Source organism: Protobothrops mucrosquamatus, unplaced genomic scaffold (assembly GCF_001527695.2).
Source record: "Protobothrops mucrosquamatus isolate PMUCROS unplaced genomic scaffold, P.Mucros_1.0 scaffold2581, whole genome shotgun sequence".
Taxonomy (NCBI): Eukaryota; Metazoa; Chordata; class Lepidosauria; order Squamata; family Viperidae; genus Protobothrops; species Protobothrops mucrosquamatus.
In genome coordinates, this window is record NW_015388637.1 from 115,170 (window position 1) to 136,127 (window position 20,958).

Consider the following 20,958-nt stretch of genomic DNA (forward strand, 5'->3'; position numbering starts at 1 on the left):
CTTTATTTTCTCCCCAACAGTTAACAGTGTGTCTCAATTTCACTGACGACTCAATGCAATAAGTTCAAAACTGAAGAATCTGAGATTAGGATTTACTTTCCAAAATTTGAAGCCTGAATGCATTATATGCATTTCTGAACTGTTCTTTTAAAAACACTTTGGCAACTGTTTGTAACTTGTCTATTTAAATTTTACCACCTTTTCCTAATACACCTGGAACAGAGAACTATAATTCTGGTATGATATGGTATGCCATTTTGTATGAAAACAAACAGTACATGAATCCTGTTGGATCACAAATGGTCTAGAGCAGAGGTCCCCAACCTTTTGGGCACCAGAGACCGGTGCCATGGAGAAAGATTTTTCCACAGACCAGAGGGGGTGTGGTTCGAATGCTGCCTGCATCCCGAGGATGGAGCTTTGCTTGCTTGTGCGGCCCTTTTGCTGGCATGCTGCGGACCGGTACCGGTCCACAGATCAGGGGTTGGGGACCCCTGGTCTAGAGAGATTTTGTATAGTTATAACTGGTAAAAGTGCTTGGAATAATGTTGCATTTTGTGTAGAACTTTCACATATCAAAGGTTCTTCTTTTCTCTCTTCTGCTAGGATTAATACAGCCAAAGCTTGCCTACCTTCACTTTGTTAGGCTGATCACTTTTACTTGTCTGAATTCTAAATAGTTACATAATGCACTCCTTTTGCAACTCCCAGAACACTCCTGTGATTTTTCAATCCAACTTTTAGTTTGGCTATGTTAAGGGGTGATACAGTGTATGCGTTCTAAAATTTACAAAGGCTTAAGGCACTCAATTTGTTTTTCAACACCCCTCAAGGCTCCCAAAAGTAACCAAAAAAAGCTTGGCAATGGCCCTGCCAGCAATTTCATACTTCCTTAGCTACCGCTCTATGATTTTCAGAAATCATCAAAAATAAAAACAAATAAAACTGGGTAGCCCTTAATCTCAAGAAACCTGTGGTTTCTTGCCTTGAGCCAAATATTCATCAGTAGAGTACTTTTGTCATCTTTTGTCTGGACACGCAGACCTTGGTAGAAGATTAGGGAAAGAGAAGTCTTCCTTTTTTTCTTTTCTAGTCTTCACATTTACACTCTATAAATCAGTTTATTTATTTATTAGATCTTTTTTATCCATCTTTGTTACTCTGCAAGTAACTCAAGGCAGCAAACATACCTAATCCTTCTTCCTCTTCCTATTTTCTCTACAACAACTTTATGAAGTGGGTTGGACTGAGGGAGAGTAACTAGCCCAAAGTCACCCAGTCAGCTTTCATGCCTAAAGTGGGAGTAGAACACACAGTCTCCTGGTTTCTAGGCCAGCACTTTAACCACAATACCAAACATCAGTTGTGCATTTTTCTGTGACTTTTCAAGGAAAAAAACTTCAACAGTACCACATCCATCTGAAATTTTATTCATGACTCCTATGAAAACATCCCTTCACCAGAAATAGGATATCTTGCTAGTTCCCTGTAGAAGCTAATCCTGTGACTTGTTCTCCTGCAGACAAGCATGTGGGATTAAATTGCTTGCTCTCAATAAAAATGCAAAAGGAGAAATTAGAACAAATCTTTCCTGGGTTTCTTTCCTCCCCCCCGCCCCGCCCCTCTTCACTTTTATGTAGCAGAGACCAACCAGCAATAATCAACCAGGGCCATTTAGTTATAGTCTCGTCTTGCTGTGACTAATAGAATGATTGGTTGTACAGCTTCTTTATGGCTGTTCATTATATCACCCTTACATAAAGTAATTTAATTTCAGTGGGATAATTAGGGCATTTCTAATCTAACTGATAGTCTGAATGAAATTAGATTCTCAGAGGGAGATTTGTGTATTGGGAGACTGGCGACCTTCGGCCCCAATTTTCACACAATGTATTAAATTGACAGCCTGACTCCTGAGCTTTGCTGTACTGTATCTCTGCAACTCGCACTGGTCTTTGGACTGCTGGGGGAAAAAAACCACAAACAGGAGACTCATTTCTCAAAAAATGGATGCTGGAAAAGTGCCCATTACAACAAAAATACAGGTTCTAATCTCAAGCCCTACTTCTGTTCCATGACTGTTCTGGAACAAGTGAAACAATAGAAAAGACAAAAAGATTCCTGGATGAGTTCAGGAATACTATTGGCCTGATCACATGAGGAGAGATCAAGTTGTAAGTCTTGTCTACACTCAGGTAAACAAGCAAAAACAAGCATTATGTATATATATTGGCTATATACGATAGAAGTTGGCAAGTTTCTTTTTTTCAGCTTCCCAGTCTAGTCTACAATCCTGTTATTTCCTGGAAGAATTTCATCCAAGCAATAATTAAATGCTACCTTTCTTATCTTAACTAGCTCTGATAAGCCAATCAGGTACTACTATCTCCTATGCCTTAATTTCAGTCAAGTTTGACTCCTGATGATTTTATAGACATGTCCACGTAGTTTCCTTGGCAACAGTAAGAAGTAATTTGCAATGGTCTTGGGAATTGGGATGGTGTGGTGATGGTGGGGGGGAAATAAAGAGAAGCTCTTTTTCAAGTCTTGCCATTGGGTGCAGAAAAGTCTGAAACTGAGAGAATTGGAAATCCAGTAAAATTGGGGTCAGCATACCATCACAGAAGGCACAATATCCTTCCACACTGCTGAAATTTCCAAAGACTGAGAGAAGAGAAGTCTAAAAGAAGTCTAAAGAGAAGCAGAATAGTCATTAGAAAGAAATGTTAAATTCACAGGTTTGTTCAAGGGTAAGTGGATCATTTAATCCAGCCACTCATTTGCCTTAAAGATAGTAACCTAAGCATCACTAACTTTTTCCACTGAGTTTCCTCAGAAATCTGATCCTTTCCTCATGTGCTGAGGGTGGGAAACATATGACAGCTGTTTGCTTTAATCTACAAAAAATCCAACCCCATTCAGTAGAGATTCAGGCCACTTCTGCAGACATAAGATTTCTTCTACTGTATTTGGGGCTTATTCTTTTCACATAATATAGCATTCATGCTAACCAATTTGATTCATTTGAACAACTGGCAAAAGAAATCAAGTGAGAAGTAAAGCAACAGAAAACTTCCTCTGGGGAAACATGTGGATTTAAATAGTCTGCATCAATTTTGCTCTGTCTCTATATTTGCAAATAAAAGCAAACTTTTATTAAATATGTATTTTATATCTGGTAGACTGGATAAGGTCTAAATAGCTGGGACTCATATTTATTGGGTATGTGGGATTCTGTAACCTTCATAGTAGACAGGCAACTCATCCCATGATTTATTCACTCATTGCAAACACATTTATCTGTGTTTCCGATAAAAAAAAAATCACTCATACCTCAAGCTCTTAATCAGATGGAGGAATATCCTCAGTATGAGAGCATGTGAGTTGTCAATGCTGCAAATACTGTATATTCTTGCTTTGACAATGTGCAGAACTGTCTGTTCCCTCCTAAATATACATTATCTTTGCCCTCAAATTATGCCCGCCTTTCCTAAGAGTCTCACTTTTCCTTACAAGATTCCATGAGAAAGAAGGAATCAGGGGGAAAAAGACCCCAAATGGATCTACATTATTGATCAAAATGCTGAAAGGGATTTTGAGGAGTAAAAGAAGTCAGCGAAGCATGCAAGCGAGAAGTTATTGTAATAATGATACCAATTAGACTTCACATAGACTACACTCATTCACATTGAAGCAATGAATTAGTGAACAAATGAATGAATGAAGGAAGGAAGAAATGAACGAACGAACGAACGAACGAACGAACGAATGAATGTCTAGATCAGTGCTGGCGAACCTATGGCACGGCTGCCAGAGGCGGCACTTGGAGCCCTCTCTGTGGGCACACACACTGTCGCTCCAGCCCTGCCTCCTCTCACGGCCCCGTCCTCACCAGCAGCCCCCCTGGAGGAGAGTTGCCCCCGGGCGCAGCCCATATGAAGCAGCGCAGCCAAGGACATGGTAGCTGGGCAGTGGGGACAAGACTCCGCCCTTGCGCTCCATCACACGCAGATGATGCTACAAGGCATGGGCGGAGGGCGTGGCCACCATGGCGCTGCTGGGCTGCCTGGGTGATCTGTGGCGGGCCATGGAGATGGTGAGTGGTCCAGCGAGCAGGGCAGAGTGGGGACGGGGTGGGGGGTGGTTTTGGGGCACTCGGTCTCTAAAAGGTTCGCCATCACTGGTCTAGATTGTCTTAAAATGGTAGATCCTGAAACTGATCAGACAGAAGGCAACCCAAGATTTAATCCTAAATGATGACAGTGATCTACAGAAAGTTGTTGGTGATGTGGAACCAATAGGAAATAGTGTACAAAATGTTTTTATTTTTAGCATACAATGAAATGGGAAACTACCAGTAGGATCCAATACTACCAAATGTGATTATAAGGGGGAAATATCTTAAAATATGGGAACCAGTAAAAAAAGAGAGAAACAAAAACTTTCTGGGGTCCAAATTTCTTCATAATTTCTGGTGGCTACTTAAAACCACAATAATTGGAATTGAATGTGTTTCATAATGCAATAAAGAGTTAATGTCAGCAGAAAGACATGAGCATGACTCTATTAATGTCCAGCAAATTCTAGAGATTAAAAATGCATCTTTCCTTTCTAATTTTTAGAGATATTTCACAGTGTCAACAGGTATGTAGTAGAAGTCACCCTGCTAACACAAAGTACTTGATTTTTTAAAAATGTTTTTAAGCAAATTCTTCCCCAAAGACTTATGAGGATTTACTTCTTAATGGACTGCTAATCTTTAGGAAACAGAAAGTGAAGATTAGACTAAATGGGAAGTTTTCTCAATATAGGGCAATGAGTCTATGAAGTTGAGTCTGATACTTTTTAAAAAAGTTCTTCCTAAATGATCATGTGCTAAGGGTGGGAAACATGTGGCAACTAGTGTGAGCAGTGAGCTGGCCATATTCGTGGACAATATCGAAATCTTCAGGATGGTAAAATCTAAAAGTAATTGTGAAGATTTCCAGAAGAATTTGTTTTAAATTGGATAGGAACAACAATTTCATAATTTCACACTCAGCTAATTCACATACAGAAGCAAATGGTTTTCCCATGAAAGTCAAATCCCATCTCAAAGAATTTTGAAAAACTAGGGAAGTTATCAGTAATAGAAAACTTGATTACCAAGTTTTGCCAAGTTTGAATGACCTATTGGCAATGGAACATGACTTTAGATTCACAACATAGCATTACCTTTTGCCAGCACCTGCCTGAGTAAACCAGGATTGGCATTTAAAAAGTATACAAAAAATTGTTGATGAGAAATAATACTAAAAGTAGTGACATGCAGAATCTTCTGCTTTTTTTCCCTAATGGTTCTCAGTCACTCTGATAAAAGAGAAATTACTGTTGAAGTTTCTGTCAATAACAAAATAATTTTGCTGAAATTTTAGTGGGATGAGTAGATGTTATTACAAAGTAGCCAAGGAATCTGTGTGAATGTTCGATCTGTACAATCACCTCTCCATCTGTTCTGTTCCATCCTAGTGTGACTGCCCATCCTTCAAGTAAATCCCACGGTAAGATATGATGGAGCTTCTGTCACTTTTTAAAAAACTGGGAAGTGAAGGGCAGCCAGGGAGTCTTCAGGATAAAGGAGAGGTGAGTAACAGGAAACAAGATAAACAGTAGCATCCCTTGTCATCTTCAACAATAAACACAGAAGCATCCTCAAGAGAAATTCTCAAGCATCCAAGGAATAAAGTAGTAAAATAAACTCCTCTTTCCCAAGAAAAGAAAACATGCAATATAACAAGGTACATTGTGGCATAAGATTAATAAAAAGGATAATAAAGCCAGATGGAGTACTCACATAAGCATCCTGATAGATGGATTCTATTGATTTTGGCATGAATAATGATCATAACTTCCATTGTAGGTATTCCTTAGAAATGTTGGGAAATGATCACCATTATTACCAATTGGCAATTATTACCAATAATTTCTTGGGTAAATGGGTACTTACCTGTATTGTCAAAGTCTGTGCCTTTTGCATTTCATCACCATTTAATTCTGGTGTACCTATGCCATTTCAGACAGGTGGCTGTCCAGTCTCTTCTTAAAAACCTCCAGTGATGGAGCACCCACAACTTCTGAAGGCAAGCTGTTCCACTGGTTGATTGTTCTCACTGTCAGGAAATTTTTCCTTAATTCTAGGTTGGATCTCTCTTTGATTAGTTTCCAACCATTGTTTCTTGTCTTGCCTTCTTGTGCTTTGGGAAATAGGTTGACCCCTCTTCTTTGGGCAGCCCTTCAAATATTGGGACACTGCTATCATGTCTCCCCTAGTCCTTCTTTTCACTAGACTAGCCATACCCAATTCCTGCAACCGTTCATCATATATTTTAGTCTTCAGGCCCCTAATAATCTTTGTTGCTCTTCTCTGCACTTTTTCAAAAGTCTCAACAACTTTTTTATAATGTGATGTTTATAACTTGGTATATATTGCTTCAAAACTGGGAGTTTTTGAATTACTCCCCCCCAAAAAAAAGTACAATAAAAGAGTCATGTTAGAGAGAGATAGAAGTGCAAAGACAAATATGATTAGAGTGAAATCATATTGTTGGATACTTCTCAGCAATACAGATGCTAAAAGCTTTACTTCTGTTTGGAAACATAACTATGCATTTTGCTCCTACAACTGTTATTACTAAGTATTTTGTGCTCTGGCCAAAAAGGCGTTTATTCCCCTAAATCACATAAAAAAGGCATATGGGGTACAAAAGTTAACCTGTAAAAAAGGGGGAATTTCTGCTTTTCATTTTGAAAAAAAAATAGACAGAAATACGTAACAACAAGCTGCTGCTTGAAGCGTATTACCTCCAAGTTTGAAGCTCTAGGAAAAAAGCTGAAAAAGTGGGGCAACCACTTCTCAGCCTTTTTTTTCCTCCAGAGAAAGGGAAAGGGAAAGAAGAATTGTGAGGGGGAGAAGATGATTGGCTAGAGTCTAAGAAATGGTCCTCAAAGGGGAGATTTGGTTTTTGAAACCATGGTCACAGATTGCTGGCAAAAGGCACTTGGAAAGCCAATGAAAATGTATTTTGCCAAAATATGTCACACTTAATAAAGGCCTTAAACCATAGCTGTCTGCAGCAAACAGTGATTTGTTTGCTGGATTACATAGGTCCAGTAATGTCACGATGCAAACTCTTATTTCGTGAACTTGTAATGTACACCTAACACAAATTATCTCAGCTGTATTGATATCATGACAACACACATTTTATCACTACTGCCTCCCCAACCCTGAGACACCTATGCCCCAAAGTGAGCCATGTGAGCATTGGAGTTAGACACGCCTAAATAAGAATGTCAGAAAATAAATTTAAAGTGTAAGAGTAGCAGGAGGAGTAACTATACTAGTAAATTACTCAACAAAATCAAAATGTTTGTGGACTTAGTTGCCTATATCATAATGTTCAGATGGACTTAAATTCTTAATGCAGGAAAGCAAATATGATTTAATAAATATAACTGAGAAATGTTGGGATGATACAGACATTGAAGAACACAATTTGTTTAGAAAGAACTAAAGAAATAGAAATAATGAAGTTTCGATGTATTTAAGCATCTATAGAGAAATCTAAGGGAATAAATTTAATGGTACAAGAGAGCAATTAGCTTAACATAAGTAAAATAAAAGCAATATTGTGGTAAATGTCCACTACCATCCATCCAATGAAGGACTAGATATGGCTGATGTTTCCAGATGTAAAGTGAACATCTTTCAAAAAATCAAAACTAGAATTGCAAACACAGATTGCTGCCTGTAAATCTATTTTGAGTTGCTTGGTCCCTTTGGGTTAAGGAGGGAGCCCTTGCTGGGTTGCTATGAGGTTTATACTAGACATCTATCAGTCACTTGGAATTGCTTGAAGTCAGCCATTGGCTGGGTTGATTCTGTGGAAATGACTGGGATTCAGTCTTGTCTATTTATTTATCTAGACTAGGTTTGAGCCAATGACTCCAAAATTAGTGACAGGGTCTTGGGACTGAGTTCTGGTAACTGTGTGCTATATCCATGTCTCTCTTGCCTGGTCAAGTCCTCTCCTGTAGCACAGTCGTTATGGTGATGTATGCCTTAAGAAGCCATTCTTAGACTCAGCAGTACAAGAATGCAGTGGACCTAACATCACTTGATTTCAACAGAACATTTTATGAGATATCCCCTAAAATTGTGACTAGTAAGGTAATTAAACAAAGACTTGATGATATGTCTGGTAGATAGATACATAGTAGGCTTGAAAACGATCATCAATTGCTCCTCATGGCTGTTATGTGCTTTTAATAGCCATGTTTGTAATCTGGGTATGTTTGTAATCATACCCAGTTTTATACTTCCACCCAGGACTGTACAAATGAAACTGTCAAGATACTGACCCAGTGACTGTTCAGATCTGGATGGAGTTTTTGACTCATTGCTGATGAGATTGAGTGGCGTGGCTTCTGTCCTCTCTGGGTTGGGGAAGTTTCCTCCACTAGTTTTGGATGAAGTTACATTTCCCCATTCGAGACTTTTTCAGCCTGAAGAATTGGTTGCTGCTGTGGCAGAAAGATCTTTACACTGATACATTTGTGCACCAGTTGCACTGTTTTCTTGTCTGAAGGTCCTGTTGATGGTCTGTCACACCGTGGTCACCTCATGACTGGACTACTTCAATGCACTCTACATGGGGCTGCCTCTGAAGACCATCTAGAAGCTACAGCTGGTTTAAACTGCTGTGGCACAAACAGTAATGGATACTTCTCATTGTGCCCATATGTCGGTGGGAAATGTCACACGGTGGCTTAATAGTTGTGTTTTGTCTGGGCTATTTTCTTTGTCTACATTTTTGTTTCAACTTAGTATTAGATTTTCTAAGTCATCTAAAATCTGCTGGAGTGTGTGACATAACAAATTGAAATCAATCAATCAAATTGGAATGAGTCACAATAGACTGGAACTTTTCCACATTTTGTCAATAACTTGATGAAAAAGGGAAAGTATGATACTTTCTAGTAGTTTTATAGTAACTGTGAAAGTGCCATACAGAAGTTCAACCTGCTGACAAGCATCTCAGTGTGCTGACAAGCATCTCAGGTTATGGAACAATAGTCTTAAATAACAGGAAGGCATGTTCAATTTGATTGTTCAAGCAAGCAAAGTCCATTTATTTGAGATACTTTATTTTGGATTCCTGTATTTGAGCAAGGAAAGTTTTAAATGGCCATTTTCAATTCTAGGGTTCTACAGAAAAAGATAGAATGCAATTCCATCCTCCAGAGGTTTGGTGAAGAGAATGACACAAAGAAAGACAGGGGTTTCTTTTTTTTGCCCCTGCCATGTTTATAATTTTCTCTTTATAATTTCCTTCTGACTGGTTATAAAAAGAAAAAGGAAAGAAAAATTGTGTAAACAGCATGCATTCCCTTGGGTGGGCAATGCTGTGGAAAACTAAAAAGCTGTCAATCCTCTGGATTCAATTCTTTTGACATTTCTCTCCCAGCTCCTCTGCCTGGTTTTCTCTGAAACTCTATTGTTGGGCAAGCAAGGACCATAGTGCAGTTAAGGTAAATTTGGAGAGGCCAGTTGTCTCCATCTGAGGTTGGACCTCTTTCTTTGTCCTTGGAGAAAATTTAAAGAACTTATCACTTCTAGGCTTCCTAATACATAGTATGCTACTCATACTCTGAAAGGCGTTTGCATGGGGTTTGCTCAGACCAACAATAGCAATTATGTTTGTTTCTGCTTAAAGAATGTGCAGCCATGTAAGGATGCAGTCCTTTCATATGCAAGGCAGGCACCACTCTGAAAGGCAAATTAAGGTGTGTATGTGCTTATACAAATAGCTAATTTGCAATCCAAAAGACAAATGATGTAGGAAAAGCTCTTTCTATCCAACTCTTTCTCTGTTGTGCTTTCTGTCAGGGAGAGTTGAAGCCAACCAGCCCTCATTGGTAAGTTTTTCAGTCTAGATAAACAGGCCTAAGATATCTGACAGCTGTTTCATGCTTTTCATCATCATCTGAAACAATCAGTACACATTAGAGGGTACTTTTCCCTTTACAAAGCTGATAATTAGATAACAAGCTGAGATTAAAGTAATTACAGTTAGACAGCTGGCAAGGCAGCACAGTCATGTTGAAATACTGTTGATGCTTCAGCATCTGGTTCTAACAACAGCACCGGCTAAAAGATTTTACATTAATTACATCACATAATTTAATATAAACATATTTAATTACAATTGATGGGTGATAAACTGTTCAAGAATGACTTCACCCCTTGCAGATGTCAAAATGGTGGAAGCACCATAGAGTTCTTCCCACTTGAGGTGCAAAGCTGGGATCTGGAAAGGAGGTTAGAGATTTTTAACATTATAAGCCATATCAAGGCAGCCAGGTAAGAAGCAAAGCAGTATGCTGAAGTCTTATTCCATGATACCTTTGAAGCCATAGATTACCTTGACTAAAGAAGCATATGATCAGAGTGAAGGAGATACCCTTGATAAATGGTTGGGATCATTGTTTTTCTAAGGTCACTTTCTAACCCTTCCAAGTTGAGATGTATCATGATTCAAAAAACAGATCTGGACTCAAATTTAGCAATTTGGATAAGAGCCAGATTTACTTTAGACTGACTTGGAAGCCACCCAATTTGACTCTGGGACTGAGTCCAAATCTGCATTTGGAAACCTGAAATTCCAGGGCTCCCACTGATTATCATTGGAATTCAACAAATGTCTTGATTGTAATAAACTATCTAATAACAAATGTCTTTTTTTCTCCCTATTTGATAGCAGTGGGTTAAATATGCAGTCTAGTAGACAATTAGGAAAGGATGTAGTCCACCAAAATTCAAGCAGTTTACAGAGAGAAAGAGATGCCTGTTTTTTAAAAAACGGAACTACTAATAATGTCTTCTTGACAGAATTGAAATAATATTTAGATTTATTTAACTGATTTGAGGGATTAAGTTCTATCAAGTTTTAGCATAGGTTTTTATTTTATACAATAGAAGCCTGGTTCATTTAAGAATTATGATAACAAATACACTTTCTTCTGCTATTATAAACATACAGTTAGTCCTAGCTAAGAAGTTCATAAATTTTCATTAAAAGTCCAGTTTATTTTGTAGAATAAAATTTTCAAAATTGAAAGGATATGGAGAAAAAATTCCTCTTCCCTAGTCCATGTTGGTTGGTATCTTTGCCTTTCCTGAGATTGGTATGAGAAAACATACATCATATAATTGATTCTAAGCTAAAAATCTGCAAATTATTGAAGGATATATGAAAGAGTTTGGGAGTTACAATAAATGAAGAACCATTTTTGTTCTACCATTTTCTGTTTAATTTGCACACATGTCACAGAATATGCAATAGGACAAGAAAATCAAAACACTGGCAGAGCCACCAGATGCAGAAATGATAGGCTTGAATGATTTGTAGTTTGCAAGCACTAATGTTAATGGCCACAGATTGAACTTAAATTCTTTTCTACTTGTCTGCTCCAGGGAGGGTGAATTCTCTAGCATATTCTTTTCTTAATAGGTAGCACCACTGATCTCCCTTGTCCAGACTGGGAAATTAAGTGGCCTCTGGTCTGATTAATAGGTGAATAGAAGACCTCTGCAGAAGAAGGTAGATGGGGATGTCACAGAAACATCCTGAAAGAAGGCAATTCCAATTCACCTCAATCCTGATACTGAGGAATCTATATAGTTGTAGCCAGTGCTTTTTTCTAAAAAAAAAAAAAAAAATGGTGCTGGAACTCACACACGTCATACAACCCGCCTTGCCTACCCTACAAGGTTCCATCCAAAAAAGGTGCCGGAACTCCATTCTGGGCGTCCTATGAGAAAAAAAGTCCTGGTTGTAGCCATGTAGTCAATAGGACTTGAGCTTTTTTTTCACTATTAACATACTCTTCCCTATTAATTTCTTCCAGCAGCTGCTGTATAAAGGATATAAAGATATTAACTTTACATTTGAGATGTTATACTGCTTATTTGAATGATGTAGACCAGGGGTCCAAACTGGCAGCCCTTGGGCCGGATGCGTCATGCACAGACCACGCCCATCCCGGCTCTGCAAAGGCGAAAAACATCATGATACGTCATGTGACGTGATCGAGTTTGAACCTGTGAGCTAGACGGTTCTGCTAGATGATGCTACCTCTCCAACAGACAAACATTAAACCGTCTAAAAACTACTAATAGCACAATTAATCTTAAGATTAAATGAGTATTAGAGGCTAGTTTTCTATGCAATTTGATTTCACTTTCACGTGTATTAAAGCATGATGTTAGATAGCCACCAATTCTTTCTGACCAAACAACAGAGTTTTTGCTGCTGTGCTTTTGCATTTAAAATAATAAAAGATATGGGCTCCAGATGAGATGTTCGTTCCCTAAGAAAAGGTAGTAATGGGAAATAGCACGTGCTAGCCCTGCCTAAAGCAATTTGTGTCCATCATTTATTCACAGATAAAATGTACATCTACTAACCTCCATCTTTGTGGACGTATTGATTGTGTTTTAAAAAAGGAGGAAATTACTTTGAAGTGCAGCAAGCTGTTTTGACAGATCTGTGGTCCAAAAAGGGAAGTATTATTCAGCAAAGAGCATCACTGTTAGACATGTGTATGTGTTGCCTGTCGTCTCTTTCCAATTTGATACTTTCTATCTCCTTTCTCTTTTCCTTCCTTTCCCCTCATAGAAAAATCTCTGGAGGTTATGGTTTCCTAAGTGCGGAAACAAATGTCTTCATCTTGTGGAATGAACTTCCCCCAGAGATCCGGATTATTCCGGATCTCCCCTCCTTCCGCCGTGCCCTCAAGACATGGCTTTTCCATCAAGCGGGATTGGCCTGGGGGGGGGGGTTTATAGGGATTTTAATAGGGATTTTATAATTTTTCTAACAACAGGTTTATCTAATATATATTTTAATTTGGTTTTTAGATATTTATTGTATAGCTCTGTTTTTACTTACCTGTAAGCCGCCCTGAGTCCCTCGGGAGAAGGGCGGGGTATAAATTAAAGTATTATTATTATTATTATTATTATTCTGTAAGAAGAATGTTTATGGGATTAAAAAACAAAACAAAACAAAACTGCAGTTTTATGAAAATGAGATATTTCACACTCCTTCCCATATCTGGCCCCCATTTGGGGGGAGGTGTGTTTGCATTTAGAGATTCATTTGCTCTGATATTATGTCATTAAGTTGACCTCTGATATTATTGTCTGAATGATCTTAGGAGCCACCCATGCTGCCAGGGCAGAAGTGGTGTTTGGAGCGAGGTTGGGTTGTTCACAGTAAGACATTAACATCAGTGTTATCTGCAAAATGTGATAAAAAAATAGTCAAGCTACCACCCACAATGGTGCAATTGAAACAATACACATAACAATCAGACAGAGACTGATTCACATTATTATGCTTATCATTTTTCTTTAAAAAAAAAACCAACCATATCCTGAAGACACCCCTACTAGTCTTGTTGGATGATTTGTAAAACGTTCCACAGCAATATTTGCCAAGCCATTCTCTTTTCAACACTTCTTCTGCAGAGGGAAATACTGAGCATAAGAAGTGAAGACAGAATTCTATGGCCAGCAGGTAAACAGACTAGACTAAAAAAATCAATGGCACATTGCTCTAATAACAGAACTTTGCAAGTCAGATTGTATTGTACTCCTCCACCTTCTTGTATTTCAGTGAATTAGAGTGGTGTCTGTCTGAGCCACTTCCAGACGTAATCTGTCTGTAGTGGGCTTAAAATAAATTTTATTTCTTGTTGCCTTGGCAACAGAGCTTGTATATTCCTGTCATGGTGATCTTTCTTATTGTCTACATGGCCTACAAGAAAAGGATCAAAGGAATTTGACTATCCCTCAAATCTTCCTCCTGAAGTAAATATTCATATTCTGATTTATAAGCTCCACAAACTACACTGCTAAGATTTTCTCAACAGAGAAATATTATCCTTTTGTGTTATATGGCTATTGTATTGCAAATTTCTCCATTCTTACTTTATTTCTCAATGAGAGAAGTGTGTGTAATTAAAGTCTTAGACTGGAATGGGAAGAATCGGGTTTAAATTTCCACTTGATCATAGATGTTACACAGCTTCCATACTTATGTCCTAACCCCAGTGCCTAGGGCAGTGAGGGTGAACCTGTTAGAGACCAAATGCCCAACCCCCCCATCCCCTACACCATCCCTGCCCCGTGGGCCACCCATCTTCTCCATGGCCTGCCGCAGATCGCCCAGGTGGCCCAGTAGCACCATGGTGCCCACGCCCTCTTCCCGCATCCTGCAGCATCATCTGCATGTGACAGGGCATGAGGGTGGAGTCTTGTCCCCGCTGCCCGGCTGCCATGTCTTTGGCTGCGCTGTTCCACATTGGCTGCACCCGGGGGCGACTCTCCTCCAGGGGGCTGCTGGTGAGGAGAGGGCCGCTGGTGGAGGTGGGGCTGGGGCAACGGTGCGCATGCCCAGAAAGAGGAGTCTGAGTACCGCCTCTGGCAAGCGTGCCATAGGTTTGCCACCACTGGCCTAGGGTCATCATGACCATGTGAAAGACTAATACAGTAGTGCTTTCTGTATTTCAGGAGGGACGCTGTTTCACAGAGCAGTTGTCATAACAGAGAAGGCACATTTCTGGGAACCCATTGGATGATATTGTTTTATTGATGTAGAACAGATAGAAACCATGGAGAAAGACAAGTAACCTAGTCTCATGTTATGTAGGGCTTTAAAGGTGACAACCAGCAGCTTGAATGGTCCCCCGAAGCTATTGGGAACCATTGCAGCAGTATTACATAGGCATACCACAGTGTGCCCAAAACTGTATGTGCTGTTGCATTCTGGACCAGCTAAAACTTTGAACACTCTTCAAGGACAGCCCCATATAGAATGCATTACAGAGGTCCAGGTGGGAGGTGACTAAGACATGAATGATTTTGAGCAGTGCCTCCCAATCCAGAAATGGGTGCAACTGGCTCACACAATGTATTTGTGAAAAGCTTCCATAGCCATGGCTGCCACCTGTTCATTGAACAGACTCAAGAAAACATAAGATTGCTCACTGACTGAACAGGAGAATGTAACCCCATTCAGAATTAACTCTGATGTTGAAGTTTTCTCAGAAATCCAAAAGGCAATTGGCAAGATAAGAATTGAAGGCAGAAGGCTACTTATGTTTTGCATCTGCAAGGATCAGAGATTTGCATTTCAATATTGTATCAAACATGTTCATTCAGAAGTAAACCTTAAAGTATGTAATCTCAATGTGCAAAGGAACTCTGGGACAGTTGTTGTCATCGTTATTATTGCAGTAATTTTAAAAATAAAAATTGATTTTTATATTTACTATGACATCAGTGTAATTATATATATAAGCTTCCTCATGCTCATAGTGTAACTACTTTTCATTCTCTACAAATGAGCTTTAAATTACAGCATCAGGGGAGATATTGGCCACTTTAATATACGATGGCACTTAGTCATCAGGTATCATGCAGTGATTTATTCTTATATATTACGAAATGCAATCCTGACTGTCTGTTAATTTTTTTGCTAGCAATATGTGTAACAAAATTTGTATTTACTTGGCAGGGTTGTTCTCATTCTCAATCTATTCTCCTTTTGCAAAATAGATAACACTGAGGATTAGAGTTATGCAAAACGTTTTGTGAGTGTTGGAACTGATATCAAGCTAGATGCTTATTGATTTTCTCCTCTCTGCCTCAAGAAAGTACCCACATAAAGTGATAATTGCCTCCAGGAACAACATTAGTGCAATCACAAAAATACATGCAAAGCAACATAAGGAAAGAGTGATTTTAATTTTTCAGTGTCCTGTGGCCCAGTTATCTAGTTTCTTTCTGAGAAATCGCTCATGATGGAGTTAGCAGGGAAAGAGAGAACTACAACCTTCTATTCTGGGAGCAATCCAGTGCAAGGAGGATATTAATTAAATTTATTAAACAAATAACACAGCTACTCAGGGAAACAGGAGTCCATCTGCCAGTGCTACAGATTGATCTCTGCAGAGATGCAAGCTGAATAGTAGTTAAAGCTAAGTTGCAGAGCTCAGCAGATGGGCTCCTGTCTCTAGTGAGAAAAATTTGGTGGCGGTCCAACAGCATTTTCCCCTCCAGGTTTTTGTTTCTTGCCACTGTGATTGAAGAAACACTGCTCTGTCTTTTTTCAGCCTCTTCTGCTACATCCCACCCACACCCCCTTCCTCCATTATCGTGTATGCAAGCAATGATTAAGTCTGAGCGATTTGTTCAAGAGGCAAGTCCCGGCTGATCTCATTCTGTGCCTGGGATGTAAACCTCAACCAGAAAATAATTAGGAAAATGTAATCCCATTGACTTTACACTCCACTTGTGTGCCCTATTACATCTCAGCACATAGCTTTTCGGCAGGGAGGAGCTGCAAAGCAGTCTGATATCAAGCCTTCTAATTTACTCTATATGCATATTTCTATGTGCATAATTCTCTTTTACACTCTTCATCTTTGTCCTGTCTGCACATACACCTTAATTGTTGACAAATTATTTCATTCCCTTATATATGGTTTCTATTAATGCAATTTTCAGATTTAAAGCCATGTTGGTGTGCTACATTTTTTTCATGTACTCTTCAAAAAAAATTATCCTTCCCTTCCTCCCTCCCTTCCCTTCATGAAAAATATCAGCAAGATATATCCCTGTCTGCAAACCTATTCTTACGTTTTTAATAATGCAAAAACTTGGATGTAATTGTTTCAAAATGAATATCATTTGACTTCACAGCTTTTGCAATATGAGGTCTGTATGAATCCATAAAATCAGTGGAGATCTGCAAATACAGCATACTTGTAACACCCAGGTCTATTTTCCTTTGTCATCTGAATCAGGTGAGGTTATCAAAGGGCTGGATTGTATGGAATCCCAACTGCAACTGCAGTCAAGATGATGAAACATGATGTGATGATAGTTGGTTCAGAATTTGCTGTATTACCTGTTCTTAATGGCTCGTACCAATCTTAGAGGTTCAGGTCTATACCTGTGAACACTCTATAACACAAATGTCAGAGGAAACCCTGTGGTTGTAATGGCTTGGATCACTTTTTATCTACCTCACTTGGTTCATCAGCTCACATCAATGTTGTGAGATCAGATTGGATTGTTATACAATAGGCCTACATCAGAGGTGGGGAACTATGGTCCCTTTATGACTTGTGGACCAACTCCCAGAATTCCTGAACCAGCCATGTTGGCTCAGGAATTCTGGGAGTTGAAGTCCACAGGTCATAAAAGGACCATAGTTCCCTACCCCTGGCCTACATAGTTCCTTTAATTTATCTCAGTTGAGAGAATATAATTTATATTGATGATGTCCTTTGCTTTACAGCCTCCTCAAGCACTTACAACAGCTGGAAGATGGCTCCATGTAGCTGACTGCCTCTAGGTCAGACTGAGCTACCTCTTTGCATAGGAATTTCGTCTGTATATTACAACCAGTAGGAGCAGGTAAAGCAGAGCAATGACACCACTTCATACTTAGAGAGAACTGCCTGGCTTTATAAAGTTGCTCAAAAGAGATACCTTCACAAAGATCTTTTGCAGGAAATTTGTCCTTTAGAGGAAATTCAGCTAGTAGAATTTATATCAACAAAGCCAAATAGTTCAGTCTGGAAGACTGCATGTTTGCTATTAATACCAGTTCAATGTGGTAATGTTTCATTTAAATCCCTCAATGGCTTGGAATCCAAATATCTAAGGAATCACATCAGTATCTTGCCATTATTAAGTTTGTCAAAAGGGGCCCTTCCAGCAACATAAGAAGTCTATGATGGATATGCTAAAAGGAAGATCACCAATGTGATAGCATCCTGAACTGGAAATGGCTTTCCAACTTAGGTTGGAAAGCATTGGTAGGCACTGACAGTTTGCCTAGTCATTTTACGTTATTGTATTTTAAGATAGTTTCATTATTTTACTTTATCTCTGTTTTAAGGCACAGTATTTTATTGCTTTGTTTTATTGCTTTAAAATTAAATCCATTGTTAATGAAGGCTTAGTTCATATGTAGGTAGTACATATGCATTAAGAAAATATTAAATAAGGACCTGCATCTTCCAAAGCACTGCCAACAGGTGCAGGATTAGTTTGCCTCATTTTAGTAATGAACCCCCATCTTTTGTTTGGATTGCTTAATGGACAAAAAAGTTATACTAAGGCAATTTTTTATATTGGTAATAGAAGTGAAATCAACAACAGTCAGTAATCAGCATTTGTCCCCAAGTGGCTGCAGATGGAAATCACATTTACTTTGACACCAAACACCCTTCCAAGAAATTTCTGCATAAGGTTATTTGAGAAATATGGTTAATTGAATACATTCCCAATTTAGTACATAATTGGTCTCCCTGTTACATCTTTGCAGTTCCATATGGAATTGAAGATGTCACAACAATCACCAGGGATATGAGGTGAGTTTACATAGAAGCACTGGACTTTTTCTTTCCCCCCTCCAATCAATTATCCTGGGACAAAAGGCAATCCATAAGTTCACTTCATACTCTGATTTGTTTACATGTTCAAGAGGTGAATCAAAGTTGAGAAGCTCTGGAAGCATCGATAGCACAAGGAGGAAGAGCTATTGACTGACTTATTTTGTTCTGGAGGAGGTCAGCTACATCTGACCTTGTTATCTAGTGACAGCCTAGCTTTTCATTCAGTTCATGTAGATTTCCAAATGCATCAGCCCCTGACAGAGCGGTCAAATGCCTAATGACACAGTATGCTATTGATTTGATCCTGGTTAGCTTTTTGGCATATGGTTGTCACAGGTGACATAGCTTGAAGACAACAAAAACAAAAGGCCAAGTACAGGTTGGTCTCATATAAACAACACTTGAGCTGTTATCTTTGATGGTTAAAATCCTTAGAGAACTATAATATAATTAGCCCAAGTGTTTTTTGGCAACGATAAACCAGTTTATCCTGCCAAAGCCCATGGTCAGCTTTCCCCAACACTGTGCCCTCTAGATATATTCAGTCCTATTGTTCTGCAATCTCATAATTAAGTACATGGAAATGGTCTTCTGGGCAGAAATATGCACATGCACATCCTATGAATAGATCAGAATGATGACATAGTAATGGAGGGATTGTAGTAGAAACTCACTGCTCTGCTTGCTCTGCTCTGCCTTATCTCCAATAAAGGGAATTGGAAATAAGCACCATTAGCAAATAGACTTCATATTGCTTCCTCTCATTGTTATATTTGGATGGATTTTCAAATCAAAATCCCCTTTCCAGTAAGGGTCTGCTTCTGAGCATGGAGAGACTATAGGGAACCATTGCTCTTTTTTCTTTTATTTAAAGAAACTTGACTAAAAGCTGATAATCATGCTAATTTTGGTTACAAAATTCCATACAACCAGTAAATGGGAGCAAACAGAAGCAAGAAATAAACTTAGTTTTTCTGCATTCTATTGACTGCATAGATTTTTCCAACCAGACATAGAGTCCTAGAGTAAACAGATCAGAAGAGGCCCATTATTCTGCACCACAACTGAATTTTCAAATGTGTTGTAAGGACTCTCACAAAATGGCTGATATGGAGAGCACTTACAGATTTACTATTGCAGCAGCCACAAAAATCCATCTGCCAATTGAGATTTCCTAGCTTCCTAGAATACTCTCCCAATTTAACTTTCAGTTATTTTCTGGATAGAAGGAAACACATCTTACAAAGGACAGCAGCCATGCACCTTATTATTTAAAAATATTTTGCCTGAGTTCTTTGTGGCCAAGTAGCATTTCTATAAATACATACAAAGCTGGTGGAAGGTGGTGCTTTCTTGTGTAGTATGCCACCTTTCTTTTGATTTGTTTTTTTATTTTACTTGTGAGACTAGCCTGAAGTCACCCAGTGAGTTTCCATTGATTAATACCATTTAAATAAAAGAACCTAGAAAAAAAAAGTGGGTCAGGAAGCCTGATGAGCATCAAAGGTGATGTCTCCTTATAATCCATTACTACTTGTTCAAAGGTGTAAAAATGTTGCACGTGTATTAAAAACTCTATGAAAAATCAATCCTGACAGCTCATGTTAGGATTAGGTCTCCTATGTCTTTACCAATTAAGATAAAAAAAATAAGAAAACAGCAAGTTAGTGTTGCATATACACCCACCACTCCATTCACATAGCAGTAAACTAGCCTAAGAAAGAAGATTATGATTAGATATGAGTTATAAATGAGAGAAATTATCGATTTTGAAGCCTGATTTTTTTCTGATGATAAAATTTAACTCTTTTTTCTGAAATCAGGTTCACCAGGCTTGATGAACAAATAGATAATTTACAATTATCTAAATCCAATTGTGAATTTTGAGGGTGTTCATCAAAACTCCAGTATAAGCCTTCATTCCTTCCTTTGGGGTTTAATAAAATGATGCTATTGTTCAAATTAAATTCTATGTTTCCTCCATGTCAAAGAAAAACGGTATTCAGGTTAGTGTTCGGATGACACCATGTCTGAACTTTCAGTTTTAGATCACCTTGAAGTTAATGCTGTAATACAAAAGCTTCAGTTACTATGTTAAATTGTTAGAATTACTTGTTTTTTCATTAGTGTCCTGCAAGATTCATTTTGAGTCCTAATTCAAAAACCCATCATTGTGCCACCTTTATTTACAGTGTTTGAAACTAGGCCAGCATAAGGGATGAGGGCAACAAATTTGTTTAAAAATGTTTGTTTACCAGCACGCAATAGGTGAATTACCAATTTATATATCTAATTTATAGGAACTGAAAAATCTTAAAGAAAGATGCAAGCCACATTTGAATTCACAGGCTATTTACCACAGACTCTTTTTTTGCCATCATTTTATACCTGGAATAATTTTGTTATCTGATTTAAAAGGCAAAGTAGTTGCTTTGGCATCTC